This window comes from Gavialis gangeticus, unplaced genomic scaffold (assembly GCF_001723915.1).
Source record: "Gavialis gangeticus isolate Ggan-Ray unplaced genomic scaffold, GavGan_comp1, whole genome shotgun sequence".
NCBI classification, from domain to species: domain Eukaryota; kingdom Metazoa; phylum Chordata; order Crocodylia; family Gavialidae; genus Gavialis; species Gavialis gangeticus.
The window spans coordinates 2,625,595-2,645,650 of record NW_017728995.1 but is presented as its reverse complement, the minus strand read 5'-3'; the positions used below and the strand labels follow the sequence as shown (position 1 = coordinate 2,645,650).

The 20,056-nt window shown below is 39.9% G+C and overlaps 1 protein-coding gene across 14 annotated transcripts in view; it reads right to left on the bottom strand.

The window, feature by feature from the left end:
• MBNL1 (muscleblind like splicing regulator 1) overlaps positions 1 to 20,056 on the bottom strand; it is a 227,492-nt gene that overhangs the window by 196,733 nt on the left and 10,703 nt on the right. For 3 of the 14 annotated variants that reach the window (XM_019503154.1, XM_019503156.1, XM_019503155.1), the window contains exon 1: positions 7,785 to 9,227. The exons of 2 other annotated variants lie outside the window; for them this stretch is intronic. The gene's annotated coding sequence lies outside the window, so the exon portion shown is untranslated. Of the gene's footprint in view, positions 1 to 7,784; positions 9,235 to 20,056 lie in introns of those variants that run through there. 9 more of the 14 variants (XM_019503153.1, XM_019503163.1, XM_019503161.1 and 6 more) reach the window with 7 other exon arrangements.

The window sequence follows — 20,056 nt, the reverse complement described above, 5'->3', positions numbered from 1 at the left end:
AAAACCTACAAAACAAAAACAACAACAACAAAAGAAGCTCGATTTAGGAGATGCCTGTATGCATTTTACAAATGATAAAAGGAAAAGTTTGACACCAGTATAAAAGCCAGTACTCATTATTCACTGAATTCCATTGTGAAATACCATCAATCAAAATCCTCACCTTTTGAATTTAGAGACTTTTTTAATCACCCAGACATACATTAAAAGTTGCACCATAAACCAAATATAGATATAATGGGTTCTTCTCTCTTTGCTAATCACACAAAACTCATTGACACTAATGGGACTTGCATTTGAATATTGATGGCAGAACAGATTCTAAATGTCACTGAAGATGGCAATAAAAGAACAAACACATACTTATGTTTCTGGTATGTAATCATAGCCCTGCAAAAAGAAATATTGCTTCTCTTGCTTAATTACTCAGAAAAACAACTTTATAATATACATGTACCAAGCAAGTAATCCCTCTGGAGCAAAAAGTGTGGAGGCCAGTTTTTTAAATTACTTCAAGTACAGAGAAGTTCTATCTTCATCCTACTTTTCTCTATAGTACTGGATTTGAACATTGGTAACCCAGGAAAGGGTTATTATTACCTTTAAAAGCTAAATATATGAAAATTCAAGATCTGAACACCTCAGTATATTGCAATCCAACTCCTATAGCTTGGGCTTTGACAATAGCCAGGTGCATATGGGATCATTACAATTTTATTGTGACCTTACTCACAAGAGCAAGAGGTCGCAAGCTTACACTATAGTTCTTAAAGCATATGATACAATAGGGGTAAAAATACACAAATTAAAATTGCATCGAATCTCAAAACCGTCTTGGTAGATATCGTTTCAGTTAGCTCTCTAACAAGCATTACATAGTTATAAAAGTCATATTCTGGGTGGGCAGAAAACAAAGAAAACACTATAATGGAAAGGAGTACTTGACTTTGCCCTGGATTTATCACAATGCTGTGGTCTTTGCTAACAGTAAGAACATTTCTTTAAAGCAATTCTCATACCATTTTCATTAAAATATATACAAGGCAAAGGAAAACACATATTAAGCCTTTAAAGATAATGACTATTTACAACAAGTTCTTTTTTTACACCAATATATGTGACTCTTGATTTTAGTTCTTTTAGGAGAATGATAGTTGTAGCTTTTTTATAGAGTACCTAGGTAGCAATCATACCCTATTCTGGTCATCAAGAGGTGTTAAGGCTCATCCTCGTAATTACAGGAATTTCCTGTGTTATTGCCACCTCAGTATTAAATCCAAAGAAGCAGAACTCAAGAAGCCTATGTAAGCAAATAAAAATAGAGGACAGAACCTGTATGTTGGCTTCTATGCCCTCGCCGAAAGCAAGAAAACATTTATTTCAGTGTCCTCATCATTTCAGTCAATTCTGCACAGTAAATTAAGGACTGCCCATCCTTCAATTCAATGGACTTTTCTTTTCTGGAAAGCTAAACTCTTACGGTAGTCACCCATACTTGCAATCTCATAGGTCAATGCTGCTTCAGCAATTCTCTAACATGAAGTACTCACTTAGCAAGCATGATTTCCAATCTTCTCTAGATCAAGTTAATTTTTTAAAGTATCTAAGTCCTATGGGTCTACAGTGCATATAAGTGCACAGTACTTGGATCTATGGGTCTACAATGCACTAGAAGCATTAATGCAGACTGCTATTGGTAAACCAATAATTTAATCCAATCTAAATTCCAAAGCCTGAAAAGATCTCCTATGAAGAATTCTTGAAGGATGGGTTCCCAGTGAATAACACGATGTGCATGTATGCAAGACCTTCCCTGCAATTTGAGTGTTCATGAAAGGAATGCAAAATGAACAACCCAGCAGCCTAACACTGCCAAGTTACCCAGGGAATATATGACAAAAACAGAAGTAGTGCAAGCTGACTTTGAATGTCTGTCAATGTTGTTATCCTTGTTTTGTAGGGGCCAAATGTGGGGGGGGGCGGAAATTCAGCCTCCTTGATTTCTCAACCTTTGGCCTCTCTACTGCAAGAAGAATAAAAGGTAGGTTGAGGCTTACTGCTAAACCTCAGTGGGCGCATCTACATGTGCATCAATACACTTTTATTAATGTGCATTAAATTTAGTACTACTAATGTGAGGCACTGAATAAATGTACATTAGGCTGATGTAATGTGCAGTACCGAAAACGTACATTTTTAAAGTGATGCTCAATGTGGAGTAACCTATTTTACTGTGCATTAGCATAATTGCATGGTTTTTTACGTGATGCTTTAATGCTCAGTAAAACAGGCTACTGTGCATTAAAGCACACATGTAGACACACCCAGTAATGACAAAGTATACTGTATATTTTTCCTTGATAATTTCCATAGCTAGAAAGCCACTAACAGAACTGGACACTCTCAAATGCTGAAAAGCAAAATGACGAGGGGAACTTTTAGGTACAGAGCATCTGTAATTTACATAAGAATAGGGGCAGAAACTAAATAAAACATTTGCACAAAACTAAAACCAAATTAAACCTGAATTATTTTAAAAGGTTGAAACAACTTATATCTATATATATAGAGAAGTGTATTTGTGTGTATGTATGTACACACACATCCCCATACACACACACACACATACTTTACTGTACAAACTTCAGCTGAAATTTGTGCAGTAAACTGTGTGTGTGTGTGTGTGTGTGTGTATTTATCATATACACAAATGTAGCACACAACCCACACATACACACATACACATACAAACACACACACTTTACTATACAAACTTCAGCTGGAAATGGGAAGGAATAGCATTTACAGATCACTCAGAATTAAGACACACTGAGAATGGTCCAATGAAATTTCCACACAGTGGTTTGGATAAATTCTGAACCCTCTCAATAGTGCATGTGCATCTCCCTAAGGAGAAAAGTGATAAGCACACTTCAGATATGAATGATGCCCTTCTAAATCTTTTTGAGCTCTCTCTCGCATCATTTGTCTGCACTGTGTAAAGTAAAGGAATGGTGACCTCCTTCATGAAGTTACATAATAACTTACTGGATTTCTGTTCAAACATTTTGCTGAGAAGTGGATTCTGCAAGATCCCCTAAACTTTACTGACATGCGTTCGCACAGAAGCAATTTGTAGCATTGTATGTAGATTGTAGTGGCTCAGTAAAGAACTATTTGGCCTTGATTAAGGGGAGCAATTGAATATGGTTATTCTAAATACTGATTACGATTATTTCTGCAATTATAGGATACACAGTTCAGAGGCTTTCTACTGAGCTACATACTGGAGAAGCTAGGACTTCATTTTTCTGGTGAACCAAACATTGTCCCCTATATCTTTACTTTAGGTAGGGTGATAATATTTAATGTATACTAGTCATACGTGTGTTTACTTATAACAACATATTAATATTTTCTATATGATGGGATGGGGAAATCAGATGAAATTTACCCCACAGGGTATGGCCTACAGAAGGTTCTAAATTACAGTCTTTCTAGTATGTGGGGGAGGGCTTTCAAGAGGAATGTTTCTGAACACTGCCCACTCATAGTATAGCTGAGCTCTACCACTCTTATGAAGTTCTATATGAAGAGGATCCAGGAAAATGCAAAGAAAAGGCAGGGATTCTCTCACTACTGTTCACTCAAGTGGGACCACTGAACACAGTTAACTACAGCATTCAGGCTGATATTGCGGAGAAGAACTTTTGAACTGCCCTATCCCTTGCCTTTGGATTAGGAGTCCCCAGTATTTCTGACGTAATACCCTTGTCTTCCCCGCAACATACCTGCCTCTTGACACAAGCCATCAGTCTGAACTCAGTTGTTCTTGACCCTTCTTTGTCAGGTAGATTAAGTCAATCTAATGACAACTTTAATGGACAATTAAACAAATCAGTTCACAATCTGACCCTGTGTAGGTTCCATTTACTCTGGAATAGGAGTAGACACATGAAACAGGTCTTCTGAAGGAACTGAGATGCAGCAAATCTCCTGCCTTTTATGAGTTGTTCATCTCTCCATACCCTGAGATCTCCTTTGGAAAAAGGCATTGTTTTGTTTTCTGTTTTTCTGTCTGCAAAATGCTTAACTTATTGCAGTTCCTACCATAAAAAAAAATCACAAAAACATTTACTTTAGGTGTCATTTGGCTTGAGTATACAGAATTTTTTATTAATTCACAGTAGACATACTATACGAACATACATGTTTTCTTTATAATTTTTTCAAATCTATGAAAAAATTCTTAGAAGGGTTTAGTCATTTTCTTTTCCATGATTAACCTATTTTTAAGAATGAATTCTATAGCAAATACGATTTAACTGGAAAAAGTTTGGTTTCATTTTATAATGTTGTTTTATGAGTAGAGACAAATATGACATCTATCCAATTTCTGAAATTAAGACACAAATTTCACCCGTCATAGAAATGAAACTGCTCAGTTTATACAATGGGTTAGAGCGTTTCAGAAAGACACTTATAGTTACATTACATTACATTGAGAAACAATGTTCTCACTTGTAATTTGAATTCAGGGAGCATGCTGATCCTTTTTAAGTTTGTCACTGATTTCAGCAAGAGCAAAAAGTTAATTTCTAAATTTACAGTTTCACACACACATGCATGTACACGCACGCACCGTTATCTACAGAGGAATATAGCTGTATCATACCAAGCTAACCTAGGACTGGGCATTTCTACCAATACAAAGTAGAAAATACAAAGAAATCCCATTATAAAAAAATTAGGCATAACCAGCTCATTAAAGATGTTTTCTTCCTAGTCTCCATAAAGTAAAAGTTGCCTACATCCTCCACCCACAAAGGCTTTTGCCCCATCTAAAAAACATCAAATCTATGTATCGCAAGTAACTGTGTACGTCCTCATTACCCACAGAAATGTACAATCCTTTTCTGAGTCAATTTAGACTCTTGGTTTCACTTACACCCTGCCAAAAGTTCCATGGGCTAATTATGAATTGTGTAAAAGCATTTTCCTCTTATCAGTTTTAAATGTGTTTTTAATTTCACTGAATATCCTGGTCTTGTGTTACTAGTCAAGATAAACTCAATTTGCCTGCTCTGTATCAACAATTCCATTATTTTGTATACCCCTATTAAATGATGGATAAAAAATAATGCATCTAAAGAAAACTTTCATGTGGTCAAAGGTCCAAGTAAGTCCAGCAACCAACTGGACTAGCATGACTGAGACACATCAGTTGCTTTACCAATGGTACACAAGGGAGTGATAAGTGCAGTGATATGTGGCTTTGCCTCTCCTGCCCAAAGGATTCATAGGTGTTGGGGGCTGGAAGGGACCTTACAAGATCATCAGGTCTAGCCCCTCTCCACTTGAGAAGATCATACTGACAGCTAGGTCATATGGAAGAAGCCTTCAGCACAAATATGGCATAAAGATCTAAGATGTACCTCTGCAATTCTTGCAAGATACCTTAAATACTTTGCCAGGACAGCCCTAAAGAGCTATCCATAGAATGCACCTATACGTCACCCTATGGCAACGTAGCAACTCACTACATTGCCATACCACGTGCTACAGTGAAGTAGCGATCACATGTGTCTACACGTAATCGCCAGCTACATCACTGTAGCAGTGTACTCCCCAGGTATAGTGCACTGCTATGGTAATGCAGTGGCAAAATCTATCTGTGCACCACACACACAGTGCAGTAGCCACCTGTACTGCTCTGTGCTTAATATTTCCAAAAGGAAGTATGGGACTGTAGCAAGTTGCCAAAAGAGGGTGTGTAGATGCACCCATAGTGTATTATCATATAGCTTAATATTGATTTTTTAGAATTGTGTATACTAAAAAGGTTTTAATTCAAAGCCTTTTCCCAAGAACAGAACCTCATCAAGTGTGTAAATTCTCCAAATTATTTATTGTAATGTGCATCTGCCAACATAGACTTTTACACTGCCAGGTTGCCCATTCTCTTGGATTTACTCGTAAGTCATCCCAGAGTTCTTCTGTTGTCGCTACTCAAAATAGTTCTGTCATCAGCAGTATTTTTTCTTTACTTTTTCCTATCTTTTCAAGACCATACATTTATAGAGAAATAATCCTGGCACTTGACCTTAAAACTACCAACTCTTTATTTTTTTCTACATTAAAAACTGAACATTTCGTTTAATTATTTGCTTTCTTGCTTCTTAGTTTGTTTGTTGCTGGGTTTTTTTGGTCTCCTAGCTGGCCTCTAATCTAGGACAGTGCTTTACCTCCCATGCAATGATGGAATAATTTCCTTATTAGCCCCTTAAAAGATGTCAGAGTTTATTTAACTGAAAATCATGATGATGTCAACTGATACTTCTTCATCCACTGTGTGGGCAACCTACTCAATACTAGCACAAAGATAGCTATTAGGCTAAAAATAACTTAGATAGGTCTAAGAGTTTTTTGTTATTTTTAACCATGCCAATTAGTTAATTTTCAAAAGAATGTCAGAATCTTATGAATGCATACATATGCATGCACATTATATGTCTGTACTATGTTACATAGGACCAAGACATGTAAATAATGTGATATATACCATGTACACATGCATTATAAATATGCGTACATATTTTTGTATTTGTATACTAGTGTGAATATATAATGCATATTTCTATGTATCCCCCATACAAATACACACCTGTTACTGAACTTTTTAGTGGCGCCTATCTTTTAATTCTGACACAGCAAGCCAAAATATGTAAATGTTGAACTCACTATTTAAAAAGCACCTTTATTTCCTGTCGGATTTGACAGGTCCAGGGAATGAGTTAGTTACATGACATTAGCTCTGCCCAAATGAAGATAAATTACTTGAGAGGCACCAAAAAACAACTGAATCATGTGTTAGGCTGCTACTGTGACAGTCTCGAATCAAAATATTTCCTCCTGACGGACTGCCACCCTTGACAAATTCCAGCCCATTAAAGGAAAGCAAGCCATATTTCCTGCTTTGAATGAAAACCAAATTCAAAACAGGGGGTTTTGTTGTTTGCGTTTCTTCCAGACTGAAGGAAAAGCAATATGCAAATCAAACTTTAGCTGCTTCTGGACTTGCCCTCCCTTTCCTACAGTTTGAGTGACGCACTGCAAAACAGAGGAAAAAATAAAAAAGCGCCTCTTCTGCGGGGTGTCCTCCACCCTGCAAACTTGGCGAAGGCAGACTGTACTAAAATACAGCACTCTCCATATAAGGGAACAAGGCTAAACATGTCATGAGTAATTTATGTGCAGTAGGCAGAGAATTAACCTCTCAGTGAACAGATCTGGCCCATCTGAAAGCCAGGCGCGCTGGCAGACGAAGGAGAAATAACCAGTTTCTCTCCCAAGAAAGCGTCGCGCGCCGGCCGCCCTGCGCTGCTGCATCCCCTTCACCCAAAGGTCACGAAGTGATAACAGTGTCTAGACACCTGTTTCTTTCTCCCCGGCCCCTCTCTTGCCGGCTCTCGCACGCTTTGTCTCCCGGCCGGCCGCGGGCTGCGAGCCTGCGCCGCCCTGCAGAGCCGCGGCAGGAAGAGCTGCTCGCCCCGCAACTGCAGCTGCGACCTTCTGCTTTCTTCTCTGCCCGAGATGGTGCGAGATATGAAACCAGAACCTGCGGTAACCCAGCCCCTGCCACACAAACTGAAAGCCAGTGAAAGCCCAATCTCACTTCCTCATTCAGCCATCTACATTTTGCAAAGAAAGAAAGAAAAGGGGGGGGAAGGGAGGGGGGAGGGGGCAAGGACCGTATGAAAAATATTGTGAAAACGGAAACTTACCTCTCACATTTTTTTTTTCAGAGACAACCAGACTGTGGACAGATTGCCCAAGGCATTGTGGGATTCATTATGACAAGATGACAAAGATTGAGAATGGAGCGTGCCAGTCCCTTGTCACAGAGGCATGCTGACAGCCACCGCTCCGTCCCTGCAGTGCGAAGACTGCTGCGCGGGGCCGGGCGGACTCTTATCTCCCCGGCTGGTTTCCGCCGCTGCCTGCGCTGCCCCTCCCCCGCCAGCAAACCCCACCAGGAAGCTTTGCTGGGCGGGCTTGCCGAGCCGAGAGAGTGCGAAGGGAAAAACAAAGCTCGTCGTGCTACTGCAGCATTTTCCCTTGGTGAAACACGAGGTACAGACCTCCCCCCCGCCCAAACAAAATAGATCAAGAGGCTGAGCAGCACTGGGTTGACTTGGAAGGCACAGAGAAATGAAGAGGAAAGAGGAGTCTGAATAAAAATATCCCCTCGCAGCGAGTGGTGGTATATTCCAGCTTACATGTAAAACATTATAACCTCTGAACCGTAGTGTAAATGTGACACGCGCACGCTGCTGTTTCCATGGGCTGTCTGCTTTGATAATGAGCAAATGCAGATTTTAAAAGCTTGTCCAAGGGACAGCCAAGAGCAGACTGCAAGGTTAGGCTGAAGGTTAAATGCACAATATACTCAAGCGCTCAGATTTTACCCCTGCTTACAGTACTGCTGCTTAACATTCCCGGGACAGTGTATGCATCTGATTAGCAAAGCACAGTCTGCACAAGACAATCTTTCTGCTGCAGCCAACACGCTGCCCACGGCCACTCTCCATTACCTGGTGCATGAGCAAGTACAGAAGAATTCCACACAAATACCAGAAATACTGCCGACCTTTCTAATCCTGGCAACAAATGTAAAACTAAACTGAAGATCATGTGGGTTACCTTTCTCAAGAACATTTCACTGTATTCCTCAAGGCCTCAAAGTTTTCTTATTTAAATAATCATGCTGAACCCAATGATCTCATGAGGTCCCTTCCAGCCCTAAACTTCTGTGTATCTGTGAACTTCATGACACACACTATAATTTACCCTGGGTTCTATGATCCAAACCTTTTAATAATTCTGGTGAAAGTTGTGCAAGGCCCAAGCCTTGCATAAAGTTACCCAAGGCCTTGCATAAAGTGGCCCAAGCCTTGCATGAAGTGACCAAATTACAAAAGTAACAAGATTTGTTTTGGCCTGGTGTTTTTAAGAAGGCTAGCAATACCTTTTTAAGTCCATTTTGCTCATGTGGGTGTTAAATATTTTTAGAGTCTGAAAACTTGGACAATACTCTTTATCATAAAAAAGACAAAAGTGGGTTTTTCTTACCACTTTTTGTGAAGCAGGGAAAATGATCACACCACTTAGTAACAAGGACTCAAGAATGGAGAATGTGAGGGTGTTTTGCTTTGTTTTATATTTAAGGAGTGGGGAGGAGGGTGTCACTTTGTTTTGTTTGCTGTATGAATAAAGAACACTATATGCTTCTTGTTTGCTGGATCTGTTCATGTAGTGCCTAAAAAGCCCTCATGTGTCTCCTGAGAATGGGAAGAACACAAGGGTAGAGCTGCTCTGGGCATCTGCATAGGGTGGGATATAAATCTAAACAATAAACAAACATAGATAACATTCAGATAAAGGACAAGCTCACTGGTAATCTGGTTATGATACTTAGCATTAATTCTACTTGCATGTTTCATTAGGCTGAACCTACATTTCAAAAGGAGTGTGATGGTGCTACTACACTGGGCCTTGAATAAAAGGCAACCTGAGTGAACAGTTTAAGCACTGACCTAATATTTTATTTTAAATAGTGCTTGAAATAAAGATAATATTTTGTTGAATTAATATCCTCAGAAGCACAGATTTTTGTGAATTAGTATTATCATTTGGCAGGTGATAATACTCAATTAGTATTGTCAATTGATTATTGTCAATTGACAATTAGTAGTGTCACTTGGTGGGTGACAAGACTAAAGGTGAAGAGACTAAAGCCTTGATTTACAAGCAGATTAAGTGACTGATCCCTGTTCTTGTGAAAAACCCAGATGACTTAGTGGGTAATAGGGCTTTCACAAGGATATAGAGTTTCACCTCAAAAGATCAGGACTTTGGCTACTGTAGAATTAGTTATACATGCCGAGATTTCACAAAGGTATACAGAAGCGCCATGGGAGTGTTCCTGTAAACTTCAACAGGGACAGGTTTTTGTATATATATAACACAAAATATATATTGTATATATGACAAATGTGTGTAAGATATCAACTCAATTTTCAAACATGGATGACTGCAAAAGAACCCTATTTGAAGGACTGGATTCACATGTAGGACTTTTTTTTTATCATTAAATGCATTTATACTCACCACCACCACAACACACAATATACAACACAGTACTCAGTTGCTTATATCTGTAAGTTCATCATGATTCTTCAACAACAAAAATTACCTCTTCTCTGCTACTCACTACGTTTATGTCCAAGCAGAAGAGGGTGGCTCATTCTGAAGTACAGATCCAGAGCCAGTGGATACTGTAGTGTCAACTGGAGCACTGAAATGTGAAACTAATGGCACTTATACATGTGCTCCAGGGAGGGGGCCTTTTGGAGCAGCTTTTGGAGCCGTTCTGATTAAAATGCTCACAGTGTCTGGTGTATTCAGCATCAAAATGGTGGTGCGGGTGCTTTAACGAGAAAGCTTTAATTAAAGCACCCCCACCACCTTTTGAAATGTGGGGATGCTGAATACATGAGACACTGAAGCAGGCTGGAGCATTCTGATTAGAACACTCCAGTAAATTCAGTTAATCGAATCTGCTCTGATTAATTTTAATCAGAACACATCGGAGCACGTGTAAAAGTGCCTTAAGTGTCCAAGTCAGAAAATTAGGCTAGAAAGTTACTGAAAAATTTACGATGTGTAGAAAAATGAGTGCACCACCTAATAGTAACTACAGTAGAGAAACATAATTTAAAGATATGTCGTGTCAAATTTCCACAGCAGATTTCAGGAAGAAGAAAAATTGTTTCTGGAAGAAGAAAAATTCAGCTGAAAATACGTGATTCACAGTGATCTAGTCATCCATTATATACTATCGGCCCATCAGCTGAAATTATGAGATTCACAGTGATCTGGTCATCCATTATATATTATTGGCCCATTATATACTAGAGGCCCATTTCCATCCTAGGGAAAATCCTAGAAAAGTTCATCAAGGAGTCTATCTGCGATAAGCTTGCAGAAGGTAAGATTCTGAGTGATAGCCAGCATGGCTTTGTCACATCACAGTCAGGTCTTGCCTTACCAACCTCATCTCCTTCTATGACCAGGTAACTTGCCACCTGGACACAAGAAAGCAGGTTGACCTTGTATACTTAGACTTCCAAAAGGCCTTTGGACCTACTATTCCACAATGTCCTCAAGAGAAAATTGGAGGATTGTGGGCTTAACTCCGAGACAGTCAGGTGGGTAAGAAACTGGCTGCAGGATAGGATCCAGACTCTCATAGAAAATGGATCTGTGTTGTCCTGGTGAGAAGTGGGCAGCAGTGTCCCACAGGGGTCAGTGCTTGGTCCAGTACTTTTCAACATCTTTATTAACAATTTGTATGTGGGGGTGAAGAGCTCACTGGCCAGTTTTGCAGAAGACACCAAGTTATGGGAGAGTGTGGTCACACTTGAAGATAGGCTACAGATACAGGCGGACCTAGACAGGTTAGCAAGTTGGGTGGATCAGAATCTGATGAAGTTCAACGTCAAGAAATTTAAAGTGCTCCACCTCGGGACAAGCAACCCCCAACATACCTACAGGCTTGGTGGCACCAAACTGATTAGCACCATGAAAGAAAGGGGCCTAGGGGTAATAATAGGCCACAGGATGAATATGAGCCAGCAGTGCGATGCTGTAGCCAGTAGGGCAAACAATACTCTGGAATGAATTAATGGGCACATCTCCATCAAAACCAAGGAGGTGATTCTTTCACTCTACTCGGCACTGGTGAGACCGCAGCTGGAGTACTGTGTCCAGTTCTAGACACCACACTTTAACAAGGACATGGACAAGCTCGAGAGAGTCCAAAGAAGATCCACCCATATGATCAGAGTCTTACGCAGCAAGCCATACAAGGAAAGGCTGAGGGACCTGAGACGCTGCAGCCTGAAGTAAAGAAGGCTCAGAGGAGACCTGGTAGCAGCTTACCACTACACTAGGGGAGTACATCAAGGGCTCGGTGAGCAACTGTTCACCAGGGCACCCAAGGGGAAAACTAAGAGTAATGGCCACAAACTCTTGAAAGTTCAGGATCAACATTAGGAAAAACTTCTTCATAGTCAGGGTGTCAAGACTGTGGAATAAGCTCCCTCCAGAGGTAGTGCAATCACCTACCTTGGTAATCTTCAAGAGGAGACTGGACAGTCACCTTGCTGGGGTCACCTGACCCCCAGTTATCTTTCCTGCTTGGTACAGGGGGATGGACCCAATGATCTTCCAAGGTCCCTTCCAACCTTACAATCTATGAATCTGTAATTCACCCGTCACCCTGGCATATAGGACAGGGGCAGGCAATTATTTTGGGCAGAGGGCAAGCCATCAAGGGCCGGATGACAGGCAGCTAGGGGCAGATAAATATTAATTTTCTAAATTTTTTAGGAGCCCTTTGGGCCAGATAGAATGGCCTGGGTGGCTTCATCCAGCCCCCGGGCCGCATTTTCCCACCCCGATATAAAACCTAGGAACAAAGCTAGAATTTAATGAGGTTTTACCGCCTTTTCTTGATCTGCATTGCTCTGTTAGAATCTGCATCCAGCCTGAATCTACCTCTACAAGATACTGATTGTACTTTTAATTAACTTCTTATTATTTTTCTGTCACGTTTATAGCTGACTTCTATGCCTCAGGTAACTTGTGTTCTTAAGGTCCTTACTTAAAGTAAGTAACTGTTTAAGTAAAGCAATGGCAAAATTCTTAAACTTTGTCACTGCTCCTAAGGCACAAGGCATGTTCCAGATAAACTAAACCTAAACAGCAAAAAAGACATACAAGACCAGAACTATATGCATTTCTTCCTGATGACATTTTGTTAGCTATTTGTTTCAAAATATTGCATTGTATAAAACAACTGTTTATTGTTTGAGACTGAGTAATTTAAAATGGATACACAAATATATTTTTAAAACATTACTTTAAATAATCCTTTTCCCCCAAAACTTTCAAATTTAATTTCTGTTTGTACCCATAGGGAACAATTTAGAAAATTGTTACCTTATGGCCACTACAGTAACATTTTCTCTACAGTCTCTGTTTTTAAAATAAATGCTAGGCCAATTAGTCAAAGACAAAGAAATCTATTCTTTGACTTCTGTGTAGGGAAGTAGTTCCCTTCTGCTAAACACAGTTATAAAGTTTAGTCCTGATTCTACAAGCTTGTGAGCTACTTTTCTTGCATTTTGCAGGACTGGGCACAGAACTCCCCCTGATCCTGTTGGAAAACCTCATAAAATGCAGATGAATAGAGAAAGTAGCAACATCTTTAAAATTGCTGTTTATCCTGTTTAGAGATTTTAAATATTTTAAATTGTGCAGTTTAAAAAAATTCATAGTTTCATAGTTTAATCACTATAGTGCTTTTCTGAATTGGTTTTCCCAATTAAAGATGTCAAAATAAAATGAAAATCCACTAAGAAAAGGTTTACTTCCAAACCAGCCCCACTCTGTTCCCCTTTAACACACTAATAATTGTGCCATCAGAAGACAGACCGTGTAGAAAGTGGGATAGTGTCCAGGTGGCTGTATCAGTTTTTCAATGATGAGGAGAAGATTTCCTACTGGAGGATCTATCCCTAGAAAAGACTGGTCTCCTTAGTAACCACAGCAAAGTGCAACAATGGACCTCTTTAAAAAAGCAGGTAGAGTCGAAGTGCAGATACCAGAAGATCCTCATGTAGTCAAGTTGCACACAGCTCAGGAAGTTAAAAATAAAGGATTTTTTTTCTGATTAGCATTCCACCTCAGGGCTCATCTAATTTAATATGAATTCCATGGCAAAGCTCCCAATAAGCAGAACCATTCCCTCATGGATTTTCAATTTCTTTTATTTCAAAAAGAGTTAAATATGTTCTTAAGTATTTGGTAACAATCAAGTCATAATTTACAATGCTACAGATATTTAAAATATAAAGACTTTAATTATATGAGAACATGAAAATCTGTAAAACTGTTATTTACTCTGTCTATTCATTACAATTTTTTGGAGGAGATTATTGTTCATTTATCAAACAAATACAGACTGTTCCGAATAAAAATACAAGCAGACACACACATATACATACGTACAGTGTGCTACTATATTAGAAGGTATTTGCAGCAACTCAAGTACCTCCCTGTGGGAAAGGAAATGCTTTGTAAGTAAAGTTATTGTATATAATTGTTGGAGGAAGCGTTTTGGATTTGAAAACTGGAGAAAATTGAAGTTCTTAAACTTTATTTTTAAAGAAATGATCATGAAAAATAAAAAGAACCTCTGTGAATGATGCAAGAAAACTGTGCACCTTGAAATAACTAACGTCTTGTATCTGAATGTAGAGGGTGCTACTCTGAGACTGTACCAACATGTATTATAGTTAGAACCTTGGACAGAGTAAGATCTGCCTTAACTATGATTTTTTTAGCTTGGTTGGTTGAAGTCATTATTAGTTCCTGACATCATTTTAGTCATGGGTGGCCTGATCCTTACATCTGGCTAACTGTTCAGGTTATTCCTTTAGTCCAATACGGGTACTTTAACATACAGGGAGTACCATGTTATTTTCCTTGCATTTCTGAAAGCCTGTCGTCTACTGTCCTACCCGTCCCATCTTCCACTAGCCCCACTTAACCTCGTATTTACAGGTACAAATTTGACAGAGTGACTTCAGAATGACTTTGCCACTTGTATCTTGTGATCCTTGAGTATTTTATTATGCATTTTTGATCAGCATTCTCCTCCTACTGTTTTGACTTTTAACAAGATACTAGATTCATTTGACTTGAAGCAACTGGTTACCACAGCAACACACTCAGCTGGATACTGTCACAACTAGTGGTGCCCTGTTGTTTTCTTTTCACAAAGCAGTCTTCCATTTTCAGGCCATAATTTGATTTAGTCTATAACTCCTTTTTCAAGACTGCAGCTCCAGTGCCAATTTCTTTAAATCGAAATGACAATATTATTCATATTGTTACTGTTTTACTTAATGAAAAGAAAATTGCTCTGTGTCCAGAGCTCTCCCCACTGAATACCAAGGGACAAATCATAAGAAAAATAAAGATTAGAGACAACAACAAAGTACTCAAATGAAACAGTCAACATATTAAGACAGAAGCCATGAAAGCCTAGAGCTTTTTTTGATTTACACATTTCTATTGATATCAATGCAGTGCTTCTCATTTGGAATCGTTTTCTCCAAAATATACTGGACAAGATGGTTCTTATGAATTGTCAGACTTCCCTTCCTCTTCTCAACCTTACCTTTATTTTGAATGGCACTGCTTTTTTTTTTTAATTCTGAATGGGACTGATTATAATCCAGATCCAACTCCCTCAAACATACTTCATATAAACTTATATACTGACATGAAAGTTAGTTTATGCCCCCTCAGCTACAACTGAATGCTACTTGGATTTATTTGCACATTCTTAACTTTTGGAGAGTTTCTGAAACTTCAGATAATAACTTAAAACAACCTCTTCCAAGTCCTTTTGTTTAGTTCCACTATATAAACCAAATGAGCTTGCTACTTTGATTTTATTAAAGTAGCAAGACTTAGAGGAACACTTTATGCTGATCTGTTCTCCATGCACTCTTTCCTTATCTTCCCACATTACTCAGCTCACATTCTTCAGTTTTGACTAACAGTTTTGCTGTGTCAGCATTAGGAAACCAATAATACTACTTGTTCAACTATTCCTAAACTCCTCTTTTATTAAGAATTTTGCTTCTATTCTAGGTTGTGTTACTAAAAAAGTTATTTCTACTTGATCTTCTATGTTTCAGTGTGCACAAATGACCCCTGGATTACAACATACAGGGCGTTATCAAATCCTGCATTCACGAACACTGCATTCACCATGCACCAACACCATGCACCAACACTGCATTCACCTCAGCTTCATTCCTTTACACAGGTATTCAGGGTGAGATGTAGGAGAACAACTATTTTAAGTGTCTCTGGGGAGGTCAGGCACTTGGCCAAGGGTGCTAAGACTTGATACCCCAGTTGTGGGGGAAGAATTATTTCTTTCTGTTTATAATAATATATTGGACTTCATTATAAAACCTATCACTTGAACACTTGAAAAGCAGGGGAGCATGGTGGTGGGGGGCAGACAACATGCTGACTGCCAATGTTTCTTCTCCAATTAAGTTTTATCACTGGTTTACACTTGTATTTTGAAGAAGCTTAAATCTGTAGTTTTGCCTTAAATCATCATCTGCAACCTGTCTAATTACAGTTTCATCTTTGCATCATCAGGTTAAGTTAAGAACATAACAAGTGCCATACTGGGTCAAACCAACTTTCCATCTAGCCTCTTTGACAGGTGCAGGAGTGGATGCTAAAGCATTGAACCAAATAGACCTGAAGTGGTCTACCCCCTATCCATTATCTTCCCTGACATCCACCATTATTGAGTTAGAGATGCCAGAGGAAACATCTCTAACCATTCTGTTCAAAAGCTATTAATAGATCTATCATCCATGATTTCTCTAGTCCCTTTTTGAAACTGGCTGTGCTGCCTGCCTCTATCACCTCCTGTGGCAATGAATTCTATAAGTTAACTGTGTTGTGTAAGCAAGTACTTCCTCTCGTTAGTTTGTAACCTTTCTCCTACTAATTTCAGTGGGTGCACCCCACTTCTCATATTCTGTCATTTGGTGAACAGCTCTTGTTCACTTGGTCCACACCCTTCATTATTTTATAGACCTCTATTATACCCCCCTTCAGCCTTCTCCTTTCCAAACTGGAGAGCCCTACCCATTGTGGCCTCTCTTGGTATGGCAGCTGCTCCATACCCCAGTGATTTTGGTTGCACCTTTTCCAATTCTACTACAGCCTTTTTGAGATGCAGAGGCCAGAACTGCACACAGCACCGAAGATATGGGCACACCATGGATTTGTATAATGGCATGCTGATATTCTCTGTTTTGTTTTCTATTCCCTTCTTAATGGTGCCAAACATTTTATTGGCTTTTTTGGTTTCCACTGTACATTGAGATATCATGTTTAGAGAACTATCTACAGTGACTCCAAGGTCTCTTTCCTGAGACTTTTCCTGAGCTAGTTCAGAACCCAGCACTATGTACATATAATTGAGGTCATCTTGCACTTAACAACGCTGAAGTTCATCTTTTTTTTTGCCCACTCAGTTTAGTCAAATCTTTCTGCAGCTTGGGACTTGGTATCATTTGCAAACTTGGAGATTTCACAGTACACCCACATGTCCAGGTCTTTGACGAAAATGGTGAAAAAGAATGGTCCCAGCACAGATCCTTGCAGATTACCTTTTTTGACCTCCCTCCAACCTGAAAACTGACAATTAGCTCTACCCTTTGATTCCTACCTTTTAACCAGTTCTCAGTCCACAAAAAAGCTTCCTTCCAACCCTGTGGCAACACAGGGGTTTTTTTAAGTCTTTGCTAAGGGACCTTGTCAAAATGTGTTTGACAGCCCAACTATATTATGTCAGCAGGATCCCCTTGTCCACATGATTGTTGACACCCTCAGAGAACTTCAGCATGTGGGAGAGGCAGGATTTCCATTTACAAAAACCATGCTGACTCTGCAGATCATGTTTATGCATGCAACTACTGATTTTATTTTTTATTTCTACCCACTTGCAAGGAATGGAGTTAGACTCAGTGGTCTGTAGTTCCCAGAATCACCTGAGGAGCCCTTTTTGAAGACTGGCATTATGTTGGCAGCCCACCAGCCCTCTAGCACAGAGGCCATTTCTAACAATAGGTTATATATTATTGGCAATTGTTCTGCAATCTCAACTATGAATTCCTTCAGAACTCTCAGGTAATGCCATCTGGGCCTGGTGACTTACTAGTACTTAATTTACCAATCGGTGCTTAAATGTCTTTTGTTACCACTTCAGTGTGGTCCATCTAGTCAGAAGTATCTACCAGGAAGGATTGGATTGATCTGGCATCGAGATTTTCCCACTATCTTTTGCAGTAAACACCTATGCAAAGAATTTGTTTAGCTTTTTTGCTATGGCCTTATCATCCCTAAGTGTACCTTTTATACCCTTGTCATCTAACTGTTCCACTGATTCTCTAGCTGGCTTCCCACTTAGACAGCCTGTCCTCAAATTCTTTTTTGGCCTGCCTTATTTCACTTTTAAGCTTGACCTGCCAGAGTTTGTGAGCTTTCCAGTTTCTCTCATTTGGGCACACCTTCCATTTTTTCAAGGATGCCTTTTTGCCTCAAATGGCTTCCTTAATTCTGCTATTAAAGCATGCAGTGGTTTTACTGGTCTGCTTGGTACACCCTTTGATGTTTGGTGTATGCTTTTACTAATCCTCTAAATGGTATTTTTAAACAGCTTCCAATCTGCCTGAAGGCCTTGTACATTTTTGACTGATCCTTTTAACTTATTTCTAACTAATTTCTTAATTTCTGTGTAATTTTCCTTCCTAAAGTTATAAATCGGTGTGGTGGACTGTTTTTGGTTTGCTCCCCCCTGCTAGAATGTTGAATGCAGTGATGTTCAGGTTGCTATTACAGAGAGACTCACCATACCTCTTGAACAGGTCCTGTGTGTTTTTAGATCTAAAATTGCTTCTGCCCTTGTGGGTTCCCAGATAAGTTGTTCTAGAAAGCGGTCATTTATCATATCCAGAATTGTTATCTCCATATCTTGCCCTGATGAGGTGTTTATCCAGTCTATGTGAGAATAGTTGAAGTCGCCTATTATTATTGCTTGCCCCATTCTAGCAGCTTCCCTAACATCCCCCCCACCAATCTCCCTCAGTATTTCATAATCAGCTTCAGTTTCCTACAAACTTAATATTATATTCTTTTTTATCCAAGTATGGAATTTCTACCCACAGGGATTCTATGGTAGTTTTCCTTTCAGATAAGATTTTTATCTCCACAAGTTATATCTGGATATCTGAAAGAAACTGCCATTTTAAAATTTTACAGTGCGTCTTGTGGTTGTAAGCAGACTGTGCTATTTCTTCTTGGGATTTTAGTAGATTTCCTGGTAGCACACAAAGAGATCAATCCTTTGATACCTACACGTTTATTGTTACCCTGTTTGACAGGTAGATGTCTATGCTCAGATGTCCTACCTTTCTAACCACTAATTCTGGGTAACATGTTGTTCTAATCTATTATCTATTCAGTCTGTTCTATAATGCCTTATTTTCTGCCCACTTCTCTTCTGACCCATGAGTCTTCCATTAGTTTATATAGTTTTGTGCATTATTTTTATATGTAAGCTTTGAATCCTCTGTTGAGCTTTATCATGCACACTTGATTTGATTTCCATTTCTACTTTAGCTTTGATTTATCATCAGGGATTGGGTTTTCCGTTTCCCACGGAAAAAACAGAGTAAACAGTGGATTTTACCAGAGGCAAAACCAGATTTCTCATTTACTTGGAAAAACCCGCAGATTTTGCAGTTTTGCAATTTGCTCCTCAGGTGGCAGGGGGACCCGCACCCCCCAGATCTGTGTGTGGGGCAGTCGTGGGCTGCCTGCTGTGGACACAGGCTCCTACCCTCTGCCCTCCCTGGGGCCTCTGCAGCCCAGTGGGTATAACCTGGCATGTCAGGGAACAACAGAGTCGCATGGAGAAGCTGCCTGCCACTGCAAACTCTGCACTGCCCTGGTGATGCGCCCCTCTGTGCACATGGCTGCAGTGAGGGCAGTGGCATGGGGTTTGTGCCCCTCAAAGCAGTCATGCACAGGGGGCACGTCACCAGGGCAGCACAGAGCTGGCACTAGCAGGCAGCTTCTCTGTGTGGCCCTGCTGTTCCTTGCCACACCAGGTTGCACCTGCCAGGCTGTGGAGGCCCTGGGTCAGGGCAGCAGGGTGGGAGCCCGAGCCTACAGCACAGATCTGGGGAGTGTGCACAGCCAGCCCCATGCCTGCCCAAGTCCACAGCAGGCAGCATGAAGGAGTGAGGGCAGGGGACTGTGAACCCAGGTATTTAGCCCTGGCAGCTGGGGGCCCCTTCCGGCAGAGCTGGGGGAGAAGGGG